The 13,849-nt window shown below is 34.5% G+C and overlaps 1 pseudogene; it reads left to right on the forward strand.

Annotated features, from left to right (window-relative positions):
* Window positions 1–549: 549 nt before the first annotated feature.
* Window positions 550–636, forward strand: LOC140632823 (small nucleolar RNA U3; annotated as a pseudogene).
* The last annotated feature ends 13,213 nt before the right edge of the window (window positions 637–13,849 follow it).

Here is a 13,849-nt window from a genome sequence, read left to right on the forward strand (position 1 = left end):
AGAACTACGAGAAATAAATAAATTTCTGTTGTTTAAGCCATGTAATTTGTGATACTTTTTTTAGGGAAGCCCTAGAAAAATCAAGAATGTTCATAATAAATTAAAGAAGTCTTTATGAGTCTTGAGAAAATAGCAAACCATTTTTGACATGACAAGAAGAATTTCAGGATATATATCCTATATATAGGATAATTTCAGGATATATATATATATATATTCTCTCTTAAAGAATATTAACCTAGCCTCTTGCTCTCCCTCTCCAGTATATTGGTAGTGTGATCAGAATTATGGAGGTGTCAAGCATTAAAATCTTGAAATTTCACAGGACTGATTAGATTATATGGGTTGCCTCTCTTCTGGGCATAAGGAAAGTAATAAAGTAATAAGGAAAGTAATAAATTAGAGCTTGCTTGCAAAGATTTTATGGTAACCAGGATAGTTTGAGGTAATAACAGAAAGCTTATTTTGTAAATGATCCTCCAATTTTTTATAGTTCCTTTTTTTGATCATTTTATCTTGGTGGTTTTTCATGTGTTAATTTATTGTCAGAAGACTATACTTTCAGGGATCATTTCTATAGTTTGTTAATTTTTTGTCAGGACATTGGCAGCTTCCCTTTACTCTTGCCACTAAGGGAATTGGTAGTAATTAGCAGTAATGTATTTGGAGAGCTGAGTATCAACAGTCTGTTTAAAGATAATGACTATAAACTGGCATATGTAACTCAAAGAATTTCTTATAATTTTTCCTACTATAGGCATGTGTAGAAAAGGAAGAAAGAAGGTTTTTTTTTTTTCCCCTTTTCTACCCTTGTAGTTTCTTGACTGAGGTTCTATAACAAAAGACAGATTGACAAGAAAAAAAACAGAGATTTATTAACATATATATCTCATATATACATGAGAAAAACTCAGGGATGAGTAACTCAAAGGGGCAACTAGAGCTTGGGCATATGTATAGCATCTTAACAAAAGAACAGAAAATCTTTAGATAAATGATAAAGCAAAGGAAAAAGGCCTTGAATCTATAGGGTGGTAAACCATGGGGAGGCAAATATTAAGGAAACTAGGGGTGGAGAAAGTCTCCTTAGTAAAGTTTGTTATGTAGATTCCTCTGGTGCCATCTCCAGGCTCTTAAGAGTCTAAAATTGCCTCTGGTGATTAACTTTTGTTCCTTCTGGTAGAGATTTAGAAATTTAAATCCTTCGTAAGCAAACAGGAGAGAAGAGAGTTTTACTTGCTTCTTCCCAACTACCTTCAGATCAAAATAATGATCATTATGTCAAAGTGGCATACTGGTGGCAAATTCTGCTGTCCTTCAGAAGCTCCCCTGGAAATGAAGTGGTAAGAAAGTCCATATGAAAGTCATAGGTTTTGAGATTCATCCATCCCAATGACTTAGCACCAGAAGTATACATCATAATCACCTGTGAATTGCTTAAAGTCGAATATCGCTGAATATTCCATGTTTGATAAGCCTGGAATGAGTCCTGAGCATCTAGAGTTATAACAATCGTTACAGGTGATTCTGATGCTTGTTGCTGATGAAGGACCAGGACAGCTTCCCCACTCACCGGCCTTTGCAATGACTCAGGGCTCTAGTGCTGGAACAGGCTAAACTCCCTTCTGCTGCATCATAATTTCTCCCAGCATTTATCCTATGTGATTTCCTGTTCCTCCCTCCCCACCTCCCCCCAACACCGTAACTTTCTTCCAGATTTAAACTGACTTTGGAAAAAGAGAAGATGAAGAAATTACAAAGCCTTATCAGATAAATGCTCAGCAATCAGAAAAAAAGCACATCACCTCATCATCATCTTTTTTACTCCCTGGTGGGTGTGATTTCTATTTCAACATCAGCCTGGCTGGGCAGCCCCCTAATTAAATAGCTTCATCAGCTACAAGCTTTGAGATAACAGTGAGAGCAATAAATGATAGGATGTGACTTTGGAAAAATACTTGTAGCTAATGAATCACAATCATATGCAGAATTTCAAGTGTACATCACCGGGAATATATTGAGTTAGAATATTATGACTGGAATTGTGAACAGCACTGTCAGAACATTGACCTTATGTTTTCCATAATCTAGTCCTTCTCTTCCTTGGAAACTTGGTTAAATTTCTCAAACTTGTTTCCTCTTCCTCTTCCTTTATGTGAAATACTAGTCATAACAAACACATACATGGCACCATGTATCTGTTTGTGGGTTGCTTTGAAACCTATATCTGAGGTCTTATGTAGGTAAATTGCAATGTTTTTTTTTTTAATTTAGATTTCCTGAAGAAAGACTATATTTATGTCTTCAATTTATTTTAATTGCTTAGCAGTACTTAGCAAAAGACTTTCCTATTACTTCAGAGATTGGATGGTCCAGTCTAGTGGAAAGAACATTTCCATGAGAATCTGACATCTTGGATTTAAATTTCAGACTGTATGCAAGGTAAGCCATGGTTACTTAAACCTCTCTGTTTCCCAAATTCAATACAGTGCTTATAAGTTTCGATTCATGAGTTATTGAGAGAATTAAATAAAACATGCAAAAGTGTTTTGAGTGTTGTGAATATATAACGCCTTTCTGGTCCAGTTCTATGGATTTACTGATAATGCTCATTAAAAATGACACAGTTAGTTTTAAAAGACAATTTTTCAGATTTTCATTAGCTTCGTAAAATATATATTATAGTATTAATGTGTTAAATGGAATAAAGGAAACGGCATTTAAAATGGAGTTGAGAGGGGGTGCCTGGATGGCTCCATCAGTTGTCTGACTCTTGACTTCTGCTCAGATCATGATCTCAGAGTGGTGAGATCAAGCCCTAGGTCAGGCTCCCTGCTGGGCGAGGAGTCAGCTTGGGGTTCTCTCTCTCCCTCTGCTCCTCCCCCCCACCTCCTACTTGTTATAGCATGCTCTCTCTCCAAATAAAATTTTAAAAATAAACAAAACAAAATAAAAGAGTTGGGAAGCCAGAAGGGGGAGCTCTCACCTCTGACCACTTGCCTTCATTTGCAGGCTCCAACAGGAAAAGAGGTGCATTGCATTCCTAACAGGAAAAAGTCTAATTTACTACTTCAGTAGCAGGAAGGAGGAATTTCTTCTTGCCCACCAACAGGCTCAGCCAGTAAGAAAATAACCATAACTCAGCCAATGAGAAGCCATCATCACCCTGAGCACTTGTGGTCTTTTGTTTTTGTTTTTGTTTTTTTTTCCAATTGTCCATCACCCAAAGCAACCTGACCAGCTTTCTTCTTTTCTCTATAAAGTTTCTTTCCTTTGATCTTTGGACTTGCCTCTGGTTTTGCCATAGTTTGCACATCCCAAATTATAATTCCTCTGCTCTTCCCAAATAAACCTATTTTGCTGGTAAAATAATTAGCTGTTTTAAGGTCAACAGAGTTAATTTTCTAGGTTTGAAATTACTGTGTCTTGTGTGGGAAATAATGGAAACTGAAAAACTTAAAATTCAATGTAAATATAATTAGATTTCATTTTTTGCCAATGTCGTTGGTTCTATTCTTTTGTACTATTGGAGCAATTGCTTATCTATTTGTTATGCAACCTTGCATGTTTATGAAATACGTACTTCCCTAAAACCATTCAGAAAATGTTACTGTATCTTTACTTTGTTCATGTTGTATAGGTTCTAACCTATAGACGCTAATGCTCTTGTTAGAAATGCCTGAGGCACTTGCCTTCCCATATTACTTGTAGAAACCCCACAAACATTTCCCCCAACCGCGGCCACTGTTGTGGCTGGGCTGGCCCTTGTGGTTCTTATGATTGCAGGATGCACTTCAACAAAAAAACCATCAGGAAAAATTGTGGAACAAGATTTATTATTAAAAAATCCTAAGGAATACATAACATGCCCTAGGACTACACAGTGAGGTTACAAGTAAAGGGGGACTGGTGGAGAACCTGGAGCTTTGCCTTTATTAGACCCTGATGGTTGTACGTCTTGGGGTTTCACAGCATCACACAGTACTGGCTAATTTGAAGCATAAGATTGGAAATCAGGGCACTGGAGGCAGGGTCACTCAGGTGGTCAGTTATCTAGGTCGCCTGGTTTTCTGAAGGGGAAGTTCATGACGTTGTGTAGCCTAGTTCCTTATCTAGTTGTTTTGCTAGTAGCTGTGCCATATAGCTAGCAATATGTTTACTCAAGATGGATGTCTTTTAAAATAAATGCCTGGGCAATCAAAAGCTTAATGTCAGGTACTTACACTACATTTCACATAAACAAGGAGGCAGAAAAAAGTCAGAGGTGCAGAATCTTAAAGGGCTGTTTACCCACCATCAATGGAACCATATTTATCTGTGTTTTCTCCAATTTCCTAATTTATCAGATCCCAACAGTAGAAGAGATCATTCCTTCAAAATCGACTGAAACATTATCTGTTTCTAGAGAGATACTTGGGATTGATTACAAAAGGAAGAGTGATCGAATAAATATTCCCTTTTTATGTTATTTTATTTGACTGGGACATGATTGTAGGGTCTTAGAGATGCAGAGCATATATATTATTCATTTTTGTACTTTAATTTTTAAAGGGGAAATTTTATTCTGATTATGAGTGATATAAACAGTATAAGAATACTAGACAATAAAGAAATTTATAAAGATGTTAGTGAAAGTTATCCATAATGCTGTTCTCAAGATTTAATACCATTTGGTGTGTCTTTTGAGATTTTTTCCCCCCTTCTCTAGAAAAATACATGTGCCTGTGTATCACAAAGAGAGGGACAATATTTTACATGCTGTTTTGCAAGTTATTGTTCTCATTTGTTCTATACATTAGACATGCTTCAAAGTAAGTGTGGCTGTCCATCATAATTTTTCATGATTTTAGTTTATTTCCTTTAAGGAATAGTCATAACCTAATCTTCCAAACACTTTTATTGGGCACTTCCAATTTCAAAGAGATTTCCAATTTTTTTTTTTTTTTGTCATAAACAATGCTTCGCTTTGAGCACCGTTATCTAATCTATGAAACAGGGGTAAAAAAGCCTATGGCTGGGTGCCTGGGTGGCTCAGAGGTTGAGCATCTGCCTTTGGCTCAGGCTGTGCTCCTGGGGTCCTGGGATTGAGTCCCACACTGGGCTCCCCGCAGAGAGCCTGCTTCTCCCTCTGCCTGTCTCTGTGTCTCTCATGAATAAATAAATACAATAATTCAAAAAAGAAAATATAAAAGAAAGCCTACTGCCCAAGTTTTACATGGGAATATGTAATTGAGTAAATTGAGTAAAATGAAATAAATTGAGTAAATCACTTATTTGAGTAAAACAAAATAATGTATTTTCACGCACAATTTTTCATGTTATCTAGACTTTAAAGTGTATTATTACATCTAGGGTATAATGTATATTATTAGAGCTAGACTATAAAGTGTGTTATTAGATGAATGGGGACTATATACATTTATAATTTAAAATTTTCTCTACATCTGTATATATGTAATTTCTCTTTCCTAGTATTTGTGGTTTCTCTTGATTATATTTGACTGAGATTACTAGGTCTTTCATTCAATAACATCATGAATGATTTTTTCCTATGTTGAGCACAGTGCTAACTGCTAGGGATATAATGGCTGACAAGGCAGGTACAGTTTGTTCTCTAATAGAGTGAACAATCTTATGGTAGACACAGATTTTAATAAGAGAAGGAAATGAGCAAAGAATAATTAATTTGGCAAATGTTACAAAGGAAGAGAAAAAGTTTGGAAAATGAAGATAATAGGAGAGTTGCTTCAGATGAAGTGTTCAAGGAAATTACTTTCTGAAGAGATGACATTCAAACTCTGATATAAAAGATGGGAATACAAAGTCACTTTAAAAAAAAATCAAAAGAAAGGAAGAAAATAAAGAAACTGTAGTAAGATGGGAATATCTGGGAAGGATGAGAGACTGGCAGAGATGAAGCTGGACCCCTAAGATGGGTGAACACACAATGCAGGGCCTGTTTTCCACAGCAAGGAGTTTTGGTTTTACCAAAGCGCAGTTGGGAAGCACTGAAGTCATGGACATCTTTTATCGTTTTTCTTTATGTTTTATTTTTATTTTATGTTTTTAAGACTTTATCTATTTATTCATGAGAGACACACAGAGAGAGAGGCAGAGACACAGGCAGAGGGAGAAGCAGGCTCCATGCAAGGAGCCCAATGTGGGACTTGAACCCAGGAATCCGGGATCACTCGCTGAGCCAAAGGCAGACGCTCAACTGCTGAGCCACTCAGGCATACCTTTCTTTATGTTTTAAGTTGCAAGTTTCACTTATATTATTTTTTCCTTAATAATGGGACAAGATAGTTGTAAAACTTTTTCTTGATATGCCTGGCCCAAACACTACATTTGGCCAGTGTGATACCTACTTTTTAATGCTGGTGAAACATTAACTGAGAAGAGTGTCTGACATTTTGTAAATTTAGATAATTGGCCCTTTGACATTTTGTAAGTTACTGGGAGAGATGAGTTCAAATCTCTAATTATAATGGTGGATTTTTCTATTTCTTCTTTTAGATCTGTCAACTTTTGCTTCATATATTTTGATACTCTGGTATTAGATGCATACAAATTTAAAATTGTATATCTTCCGAGTGAATTGACTTTTTTGTCATAGTGACATGTCCCTTTTTACTTGAGTAGTACTGTTGCCTTAAAATCTTCTTTGGCTGCTATTCATGTGGTTAGAACAGCCTTCTTTTGGTTAATGTTTCCAGGGTATGCTTTTGCTTATTTCCCTGTTTTATGATTTAAAAAATATCACTCCTCTGTCCCAAGCACAGACACACAGATCTTCATTTGTTTTTCTCAATTATATGTCTTAATTCACTGTGTTTAATCGCATCAGTAATTTTCTTTATGATTTCTGGGTTTTATATCCTGTTTAGCAAGACTGACTTTAGGGGCACCTGGCTGGCTCAGTTGGAAGAGCATGTGACTCTTGATCTTGGAGTCATGAGTTTGAGCCCCATGTTGTGTACAGGGATTATTACTTAAATAAATTCAAAAACTTAAAAGAAAAAGAAAGATTGACTTAACTTACAGTTTTTGAATTTAGTCACCCATTTTGTTCAAGGATTTTTATAGTTGTGTTTTTTGTACCTAAGTTTTTGCTCCATTCGAAATATTTTTCTCTGTAAGGATTGAGATAGTAGTGTAATATTTTGGGTGGTGGGAGCTATTAACTAGTTGATTCCGATATAATAATTCAGAACAATGTTGAATCTAAATTTTTCTAATGTCATTTAGATAAATTTATATACTCCTTTTCTTCCTCTTTCAATAATAGATGAATATGTTAGATTATTTAAAAATTGTATACTTATATAAATATAATTAAACTATTTCCTTAATATTCTAATAGTTATAAGTTTATATATGTATCAATATAGTGTTTTTTGGCTAATAGCATCAATACTGTTATATTTTAAAATTGAATTTAACTCTAGTAATATATAACATTATCTTTATTATCATATTGCTATTTTGCTTAATTTTACTGTACATAATTTAAAAATTGTTTCTATTATTTTTCGCTTCAAAATTTGCATTTGTCTGACATGTCTTTACCCATTCTTTAATTCTTTAATCCTCTAGCATTTTTCTTTTTCTTTTTACAATTTTATTTAAGTGAATTTAAATTAACATAAGTTAACATACAATGTATTGTTGGTTTCAAAAAAAAATCTCAAGCTTTTTTATTTTTTAATATTTTATTTATTTATTCATGAGAGACAGAGAGAGAGAGAGAGAGAGGCAGAGACACAAGCAGGCTCCCTGCAGGGAGCCTGACATGGGACTCGATTCCAGGTCTCCAGGATCACACCCTGGGCTGAAGGCAGCGCTAAACGCTAAGCCACCTGGGCTGCCCTCAAGCTTTTTTTATAAGTGATCTTGCAGAGAGCATATGTTCTCTAATTCTCAGTCTTATTTTCTATTCAACATCCATTTGGAAAGTTTGCATGTACTGGGGGACATAACTTATGCATTAATTTCTTGTATTCAGCACACAACTCCATAAAGCTATTCTTTTCTCCATTTCTCTGAGGAGAAAGTTGAATGTTAGGGAAGTGAAACAAATTTTCCAGAGTCATATACCTAAACATTGTATACTCATTGTAAAATTTCCTTAAAACATGTTATATCTGGGCAGCCCGGGCGGCTCAGCAGTTTAACACCTGCCTTCAGGCCAGGGTGCGATCCTGGAGACCTGGGATCGAGTCCTACCTCGGGCTCCCTGCATGGAGCCTGCCTCTCCCTCTGCCTGTGTCTCTGCCTCTTTCTCTCTCTCTGTGTTTCTCATGAATAAATAAATAAAGTCTTTAAAAAAAAAAAAAACAATGTTATATCTATTTTCATTTTCAGTTTGCATTTCTTTTTTTTTTTTTTTAATTTTTATTTATTTATGATAGTCACAGAGAGAGAGAGAGAGAGAGAGAGAGGCAGAGACACAGGCAGAGGGAGAAGCAGGCTCCATGCACCGGGAGCCTGATGTGGGATTTGATCCCGGGTCTCCAGGATCGCGCCCTGGGCCAAAGGCAGGCGCTAAACCGCTGCGCCACCCAGGGATCCCTCAGTTTGCATTTCTTATGCAATTTTTCTTACTGTGTTTTACTATATGGAAAATATTTTATTTTGTTTTATCTATCCTTAATTTTAGAAGACATATGCTTTGGGGTCAAAAACCCATACCCTAAGATTTACCCTTTCAATCATTTTTAAATGTGCAATACAATAGTGTTACCCATAGGAACATTATACTCTAACATATCTCAAGAACTTTTTCATCTTGCAAAACCAAAACTCTATACCCGTTGAACACCAACTTCCTTTTCCCACCTACTTCCCAGAACACACATATTCTTAAAAGTTTCAAGAGTATACTATAATTTTTAAAAATTATTTATATCAGGAATATTTTTTTAGGTCACCCAGTTGAAGTTTGAAATACAGGACACATTTTTCTCCCTTTTCTTAACTTCAAGTGTTTCTTAATATAATCTGAAGTTTATTTCCATACAATTACTATGTAATTGCTTTTGATCTATATATTTTTAAAGAAGAATGTTTAGACCAATTTTTCAGCTTCATAATCACGTTTGTAAGACTTAAAATTACCTCTACTTTTAAGTGGTTTGAGCTCACTTCAAAATAATTTCTGTGACTTTCTTGTGACTTATCTCATTATTTCAATCTTTCTTTGATGATTAGAATATGTACTCAGACTTTCTTTTAAGCTGTGGGAATACCTGCTATGCTTTTTGAGTCCTTGAATATATGAGACTCTTTCTTATTGTTCTAATAATTCCCAATAAACACATAAGAGTTGCTTTTTATAGCAAGCTAAGACTTTGAGAGATTTTTCAACTACTGATTTCAGGTATACTATTACCTATTTCTGTAGTTTTTATTTTTTTAGTTTTCCTTCTATATCACATTAATCTTTAACACTTAGGTCTGCTGGATTCAGTCATCACACACACATATAAAACCATATATATTTGTAAATACAGATATACTTATAAGTGTAGGTATGGCTACTGGCTGCTTTGTTTCCAGTTATATTTTATATAGCTGTGTATTTGCACAGAGAGATATGGTTTGAGTATGGTTGACCAGTAGACTTCAAATATTTTTGATTGCACATATTTATCAGTAAAACCCTAAACATGTACTTCAAAAAGTATGTATTTATTTAACAATTTTATGTGTATAGTACTATCAGTTCACATATTAAGTAACAAAGTTCAGATTATTTACAAACATTTTTACAAATACATGAGATTTTCTTTCTGGCACCACAGTTGATGTCTGTACTTTGTTTTTTTTTGACTCAATTGTCCAATAGGCTTTAAGCAGGGATCACATCTTACTCACCACTGTAATCCCACTGTCTTCCACAGTGTCTGGAAACTTTTAGATGCTCAGTAAAAATATGGAATAATCTTTTGGACTAATAATGGTTCATACACACACTAAAAATATAAATGTTGAGGAAGGTGCCTGGAGAGAGAAATTCATTTGCTAAAGTCACACAATCTTCATTCCAGATCAGTAAAAGTGCAGCTCACTTTTCTTTCTTGTGCACAAAGTTTTTCAAAGTGGTGGTGCAGAGTCCAAATTCCATGACTTTCTTGTGGGGCTGCATAGAAATTGAGACGTGATGGAGGACTAAGGAGGGTATGTTTCAATTTTGTAACCGAAAACAAATTTAATCAGCTTAAATTTATATTTTTTGTTTACACAGTAAAATCAAACGATAAACACAGAAAAAACAAACCAAGATATAGTTTAATAATCATATCCTGGCACAATGCTGTCTTCTTGATAAGGTACCTATTATTATCTCTAGATTTATATATGCATGTGACAATCATTTCCTTTTGTCTTCTGGCAGTAAATAGACCTCCAAATGTGAGCATAATTAGTGCATACACATATAATAAGGATGCATTTAAAATTTTTATTAAAATAATGAATAAATCATATTGAATACTTTTATAGGTATTAAATACATATGATTAGTTTTTACATTAATAATAATTTATATTTTAGCTTTTATATTAAAAATATAATGAGGATTATAAAACCCCACAGCCTGGGAGGAAGAGTTGAGGCAAGACAATCTATTTTGAGGGAAAATATTAGCTGTCTTACCTATCGTGCAGCAAAGCATGGCTATGAAAAATGTGGTCAGTTTTGATACTGCAAAGTTACTGAAGTGTCCACAAGATGGCAGATCCAGAGTCTAGGATGATTTATTCACCAGCACTTGGCAAATATGCCCACTAAGTCTTATTTTACAACACTAATTGGCTAAGTTGATTTCAACAATTAAAATTAGCATGCTCTAAAAAAAGAAACCCATACCTTTTCCACTTCTGTCTTTATTAGAATACATATCACAGTGAGCCCTTTAAGACAACAGTCAGCCTCAGGCCATACTATATTGGTTACTAAAAGATAACCAAAACATAGCTAATATTGCTTAACTTTTCCTAATTACTTCAAAATGAATCACCTTGTCTCTATCAGCATAACTCATAAACACAGTTATGCTGCAACAAATTGCTTCTCACAAAATACGGATGAAAGCCACTTTTTTAGCATTGTCTTATCTATAGTTTGGGGAAGAAAATATCTCCTCTCACAGATTGTTGCATAGTTCATGAATTAATATATGGCTAAACCCTATAGAAAAGCTGAAATAACAGTTTGATGAACATTAGATAAACCTTCACCTAGATCTCTGTCATTAACGTTATGCCATGTGCTCCCTCTTTCTTCACACATACTATACATATGATTTATATTTATATACACATGCAGTTAGTATATATTATCTGTGATAGAATACTTTATATATAGTATAATTGTATGCATATATGTACTTTATATATATGTCTCTATCATGCTGAAATTGTTCAGCAAAAAGCAACTGTTGTCCTTTATATTTATATATTATTGCTTTTAATATAACATATATACCATTAGCTTTTAATATAACATATATTATTACATATTATATATTCATGCCACTGAATTTTTTGAAAGTTTCTAGAGTGTATAGCCTATTGCACATTTTGCATATGTCTATTTCCTTGTGATTACATTTGGGTAAAACATTTTTTGCAAATGTTATATGGGTGATGTTAATACATCTTTTTGCAACATACAAGGAGATAAAGTCAGATTGTTCTATAATCAGTAATGTTAAGTCTAATCACTTTGCTGAATTGATGACCTGTCGAAACATCTGTCATAAAATGCATTATCCATTTCATAATTAATAACTATTCTCCAGGACCCTGGAGTCCTGGGATCAAGTCCCTCATCGAGCTCCCTCTGCCTGTGTCTCTAGTCCTCTCTCTGTGTCTCTCATGAATGAATAATAAATAAAATCTTAAAAAAAATAAGATCTACTTTCTTAACAACTTTCATGCGTATAATACAGTATTATTCATTACGATCACCATGCTATGCGTTAGATCCCCAGATCTCATTTATCTTGTAGCTGGAGGTTTGTATACTTTGACTATCTCTTCATTATTCTCAACTCCCAGAACACTGGTAACCACCATTCTACTCTCTATTTCTATGAATTATAGCCTTTTTTTATAGGTAGGAAGATATAATATTTGTCTTTTTTTTTCTCTGAGTTATTTCATTCAGCTTAACATCCTCAAGGTCCATCCATGTTGTTGCAAAAGGAAGAATTTCCTTCTTTTTTATGCCTGAATAATATGCCATTGTTTTAAATACAGTTGGATATACATGTTATACATAATATATATTATACATACATATGCGTAATATACAATGTGTTGCATATAATATATATACTATATCACTATAAAGAAGACGTGAGATCGATAGATCGATTGATCAATGGGTCTACGGCACATCTTTATTCATTCATCTGTTGATAGACACTTAGGTTGTCTCCATGTCTTGATATTGTAAACAGTGCTATGATGAACATGAAGGCAAAATTGTCTTTGAATATATAGTCAGAACTGGAATTGCTGGATCATATTGTAGTTCTATTTTTAATTTTTTGAGGAACTTCCATACTGTTTTCCATAGCGACTGTACCAATTTGCATTCTCACCAACAGTGCCCAAGGGCTCCCTTTACTTCACCACCTTGTCAACACATTGTTTCTTGTCATTTTGATAATAGCTATTCTAACGGGTATGAAGTGATATCTCTGTGGTGTAGATTTGCGTTTTCTTGATGATTAGTGATGTTGAGGATCTTTCATGTACACATTGGCCTTTTGTATGTCGTCTTTGGCAAAATACCCATTTGAGTCCTTTGCCCGTTTTTGAATCAGATTTTTCCATTTTTTCTTTTCTGTTAGTTGTATGAGTTCCTTATATATTTTGGAGATCAGCCCTTTATTAGGTCTATTGTTCGGAAATACTTTCTCCCATTCTGTAGGTTGCCTTTTTATTTTGCTGGTTGCTTCCTTTGCTGTGTAAAAGCTTTTTAGTTGATGTAGTCCCACCTGTTTATTTTTGCTTTTGTTGTTTGTGCTTTTGGTTTCAAGTAAAGCTTGAGATATTCTTACATGGAATTTTATATTTATAAATATTCCAAAATACAATCTCAATCTTATTATCTTTTATTCTCTTTTCCACAGTCAACATTTGGAAGAATAATTTATGCTCTGGCCCTATTTTTTCCATACTAAAAAGAAAAAAAAAGAAAAAAAGAAAAAAAGCTAGCTGTGGGTATTTTAAAGGAATTAACTATAACTCTGGACAAGCTTCAATTCACTTAGTCCCTTTTCTATTCATAATTTATCTAAATTCTGACCTTTGGAACTATATCCAAAATTATCCCTGGTTTGTTTGTTTTAATCAATTGATTTGTCTAGGACACACCCTTTATTTATTTATTTTTAAACATTTTTATTTATTTATTTATTCATGAGAGACACAGAGAAAGAAAGAGAGGCAGAGACACAGGCAGAGGGAGAAGCAGGCTCCCTGTAGGGATCCCAATGTGGGACTCGATCCCAGGACCCAGGATCACGCCCTGGGCTGAAGGTAGACCCCTGAGCCACCAGGCATCCCTAGGACACACCCTTTAAATCATCTGTGCCACGGGCAAGACACCTTGCCCTTTTACTCAGTCCTTTGAGCCCCAGGCTCTGGCTCTGAGTCACCTCAGTAGGTCCTCTTTGGCATGGATTTCAAACAGGTTAATAATACTTGATGGCTGAAACCTCAAAAAACAAGCCCACTACCCCCAGACTTGTCACAATAGATACAGAAATAACTCAATAAAAGCTCATTATATCACAAACAAAGTAGCCATTTTCAAATTATTACGGAACTCCATT

This window comes from Canis lupus, chromosome 4 (genome assembly GCF_048164855.1).
Source record: "Canis lupus baileyi chromosome 4, mCanLup2.hap1, whole genome shotgun sequence".
In the NCBI taxonomy this organism is placed as follows: Eukaryota; Metazoa; Chordata; class Mammalia; order Carnivora; family Canidae; genus Canis; species Canis lupus.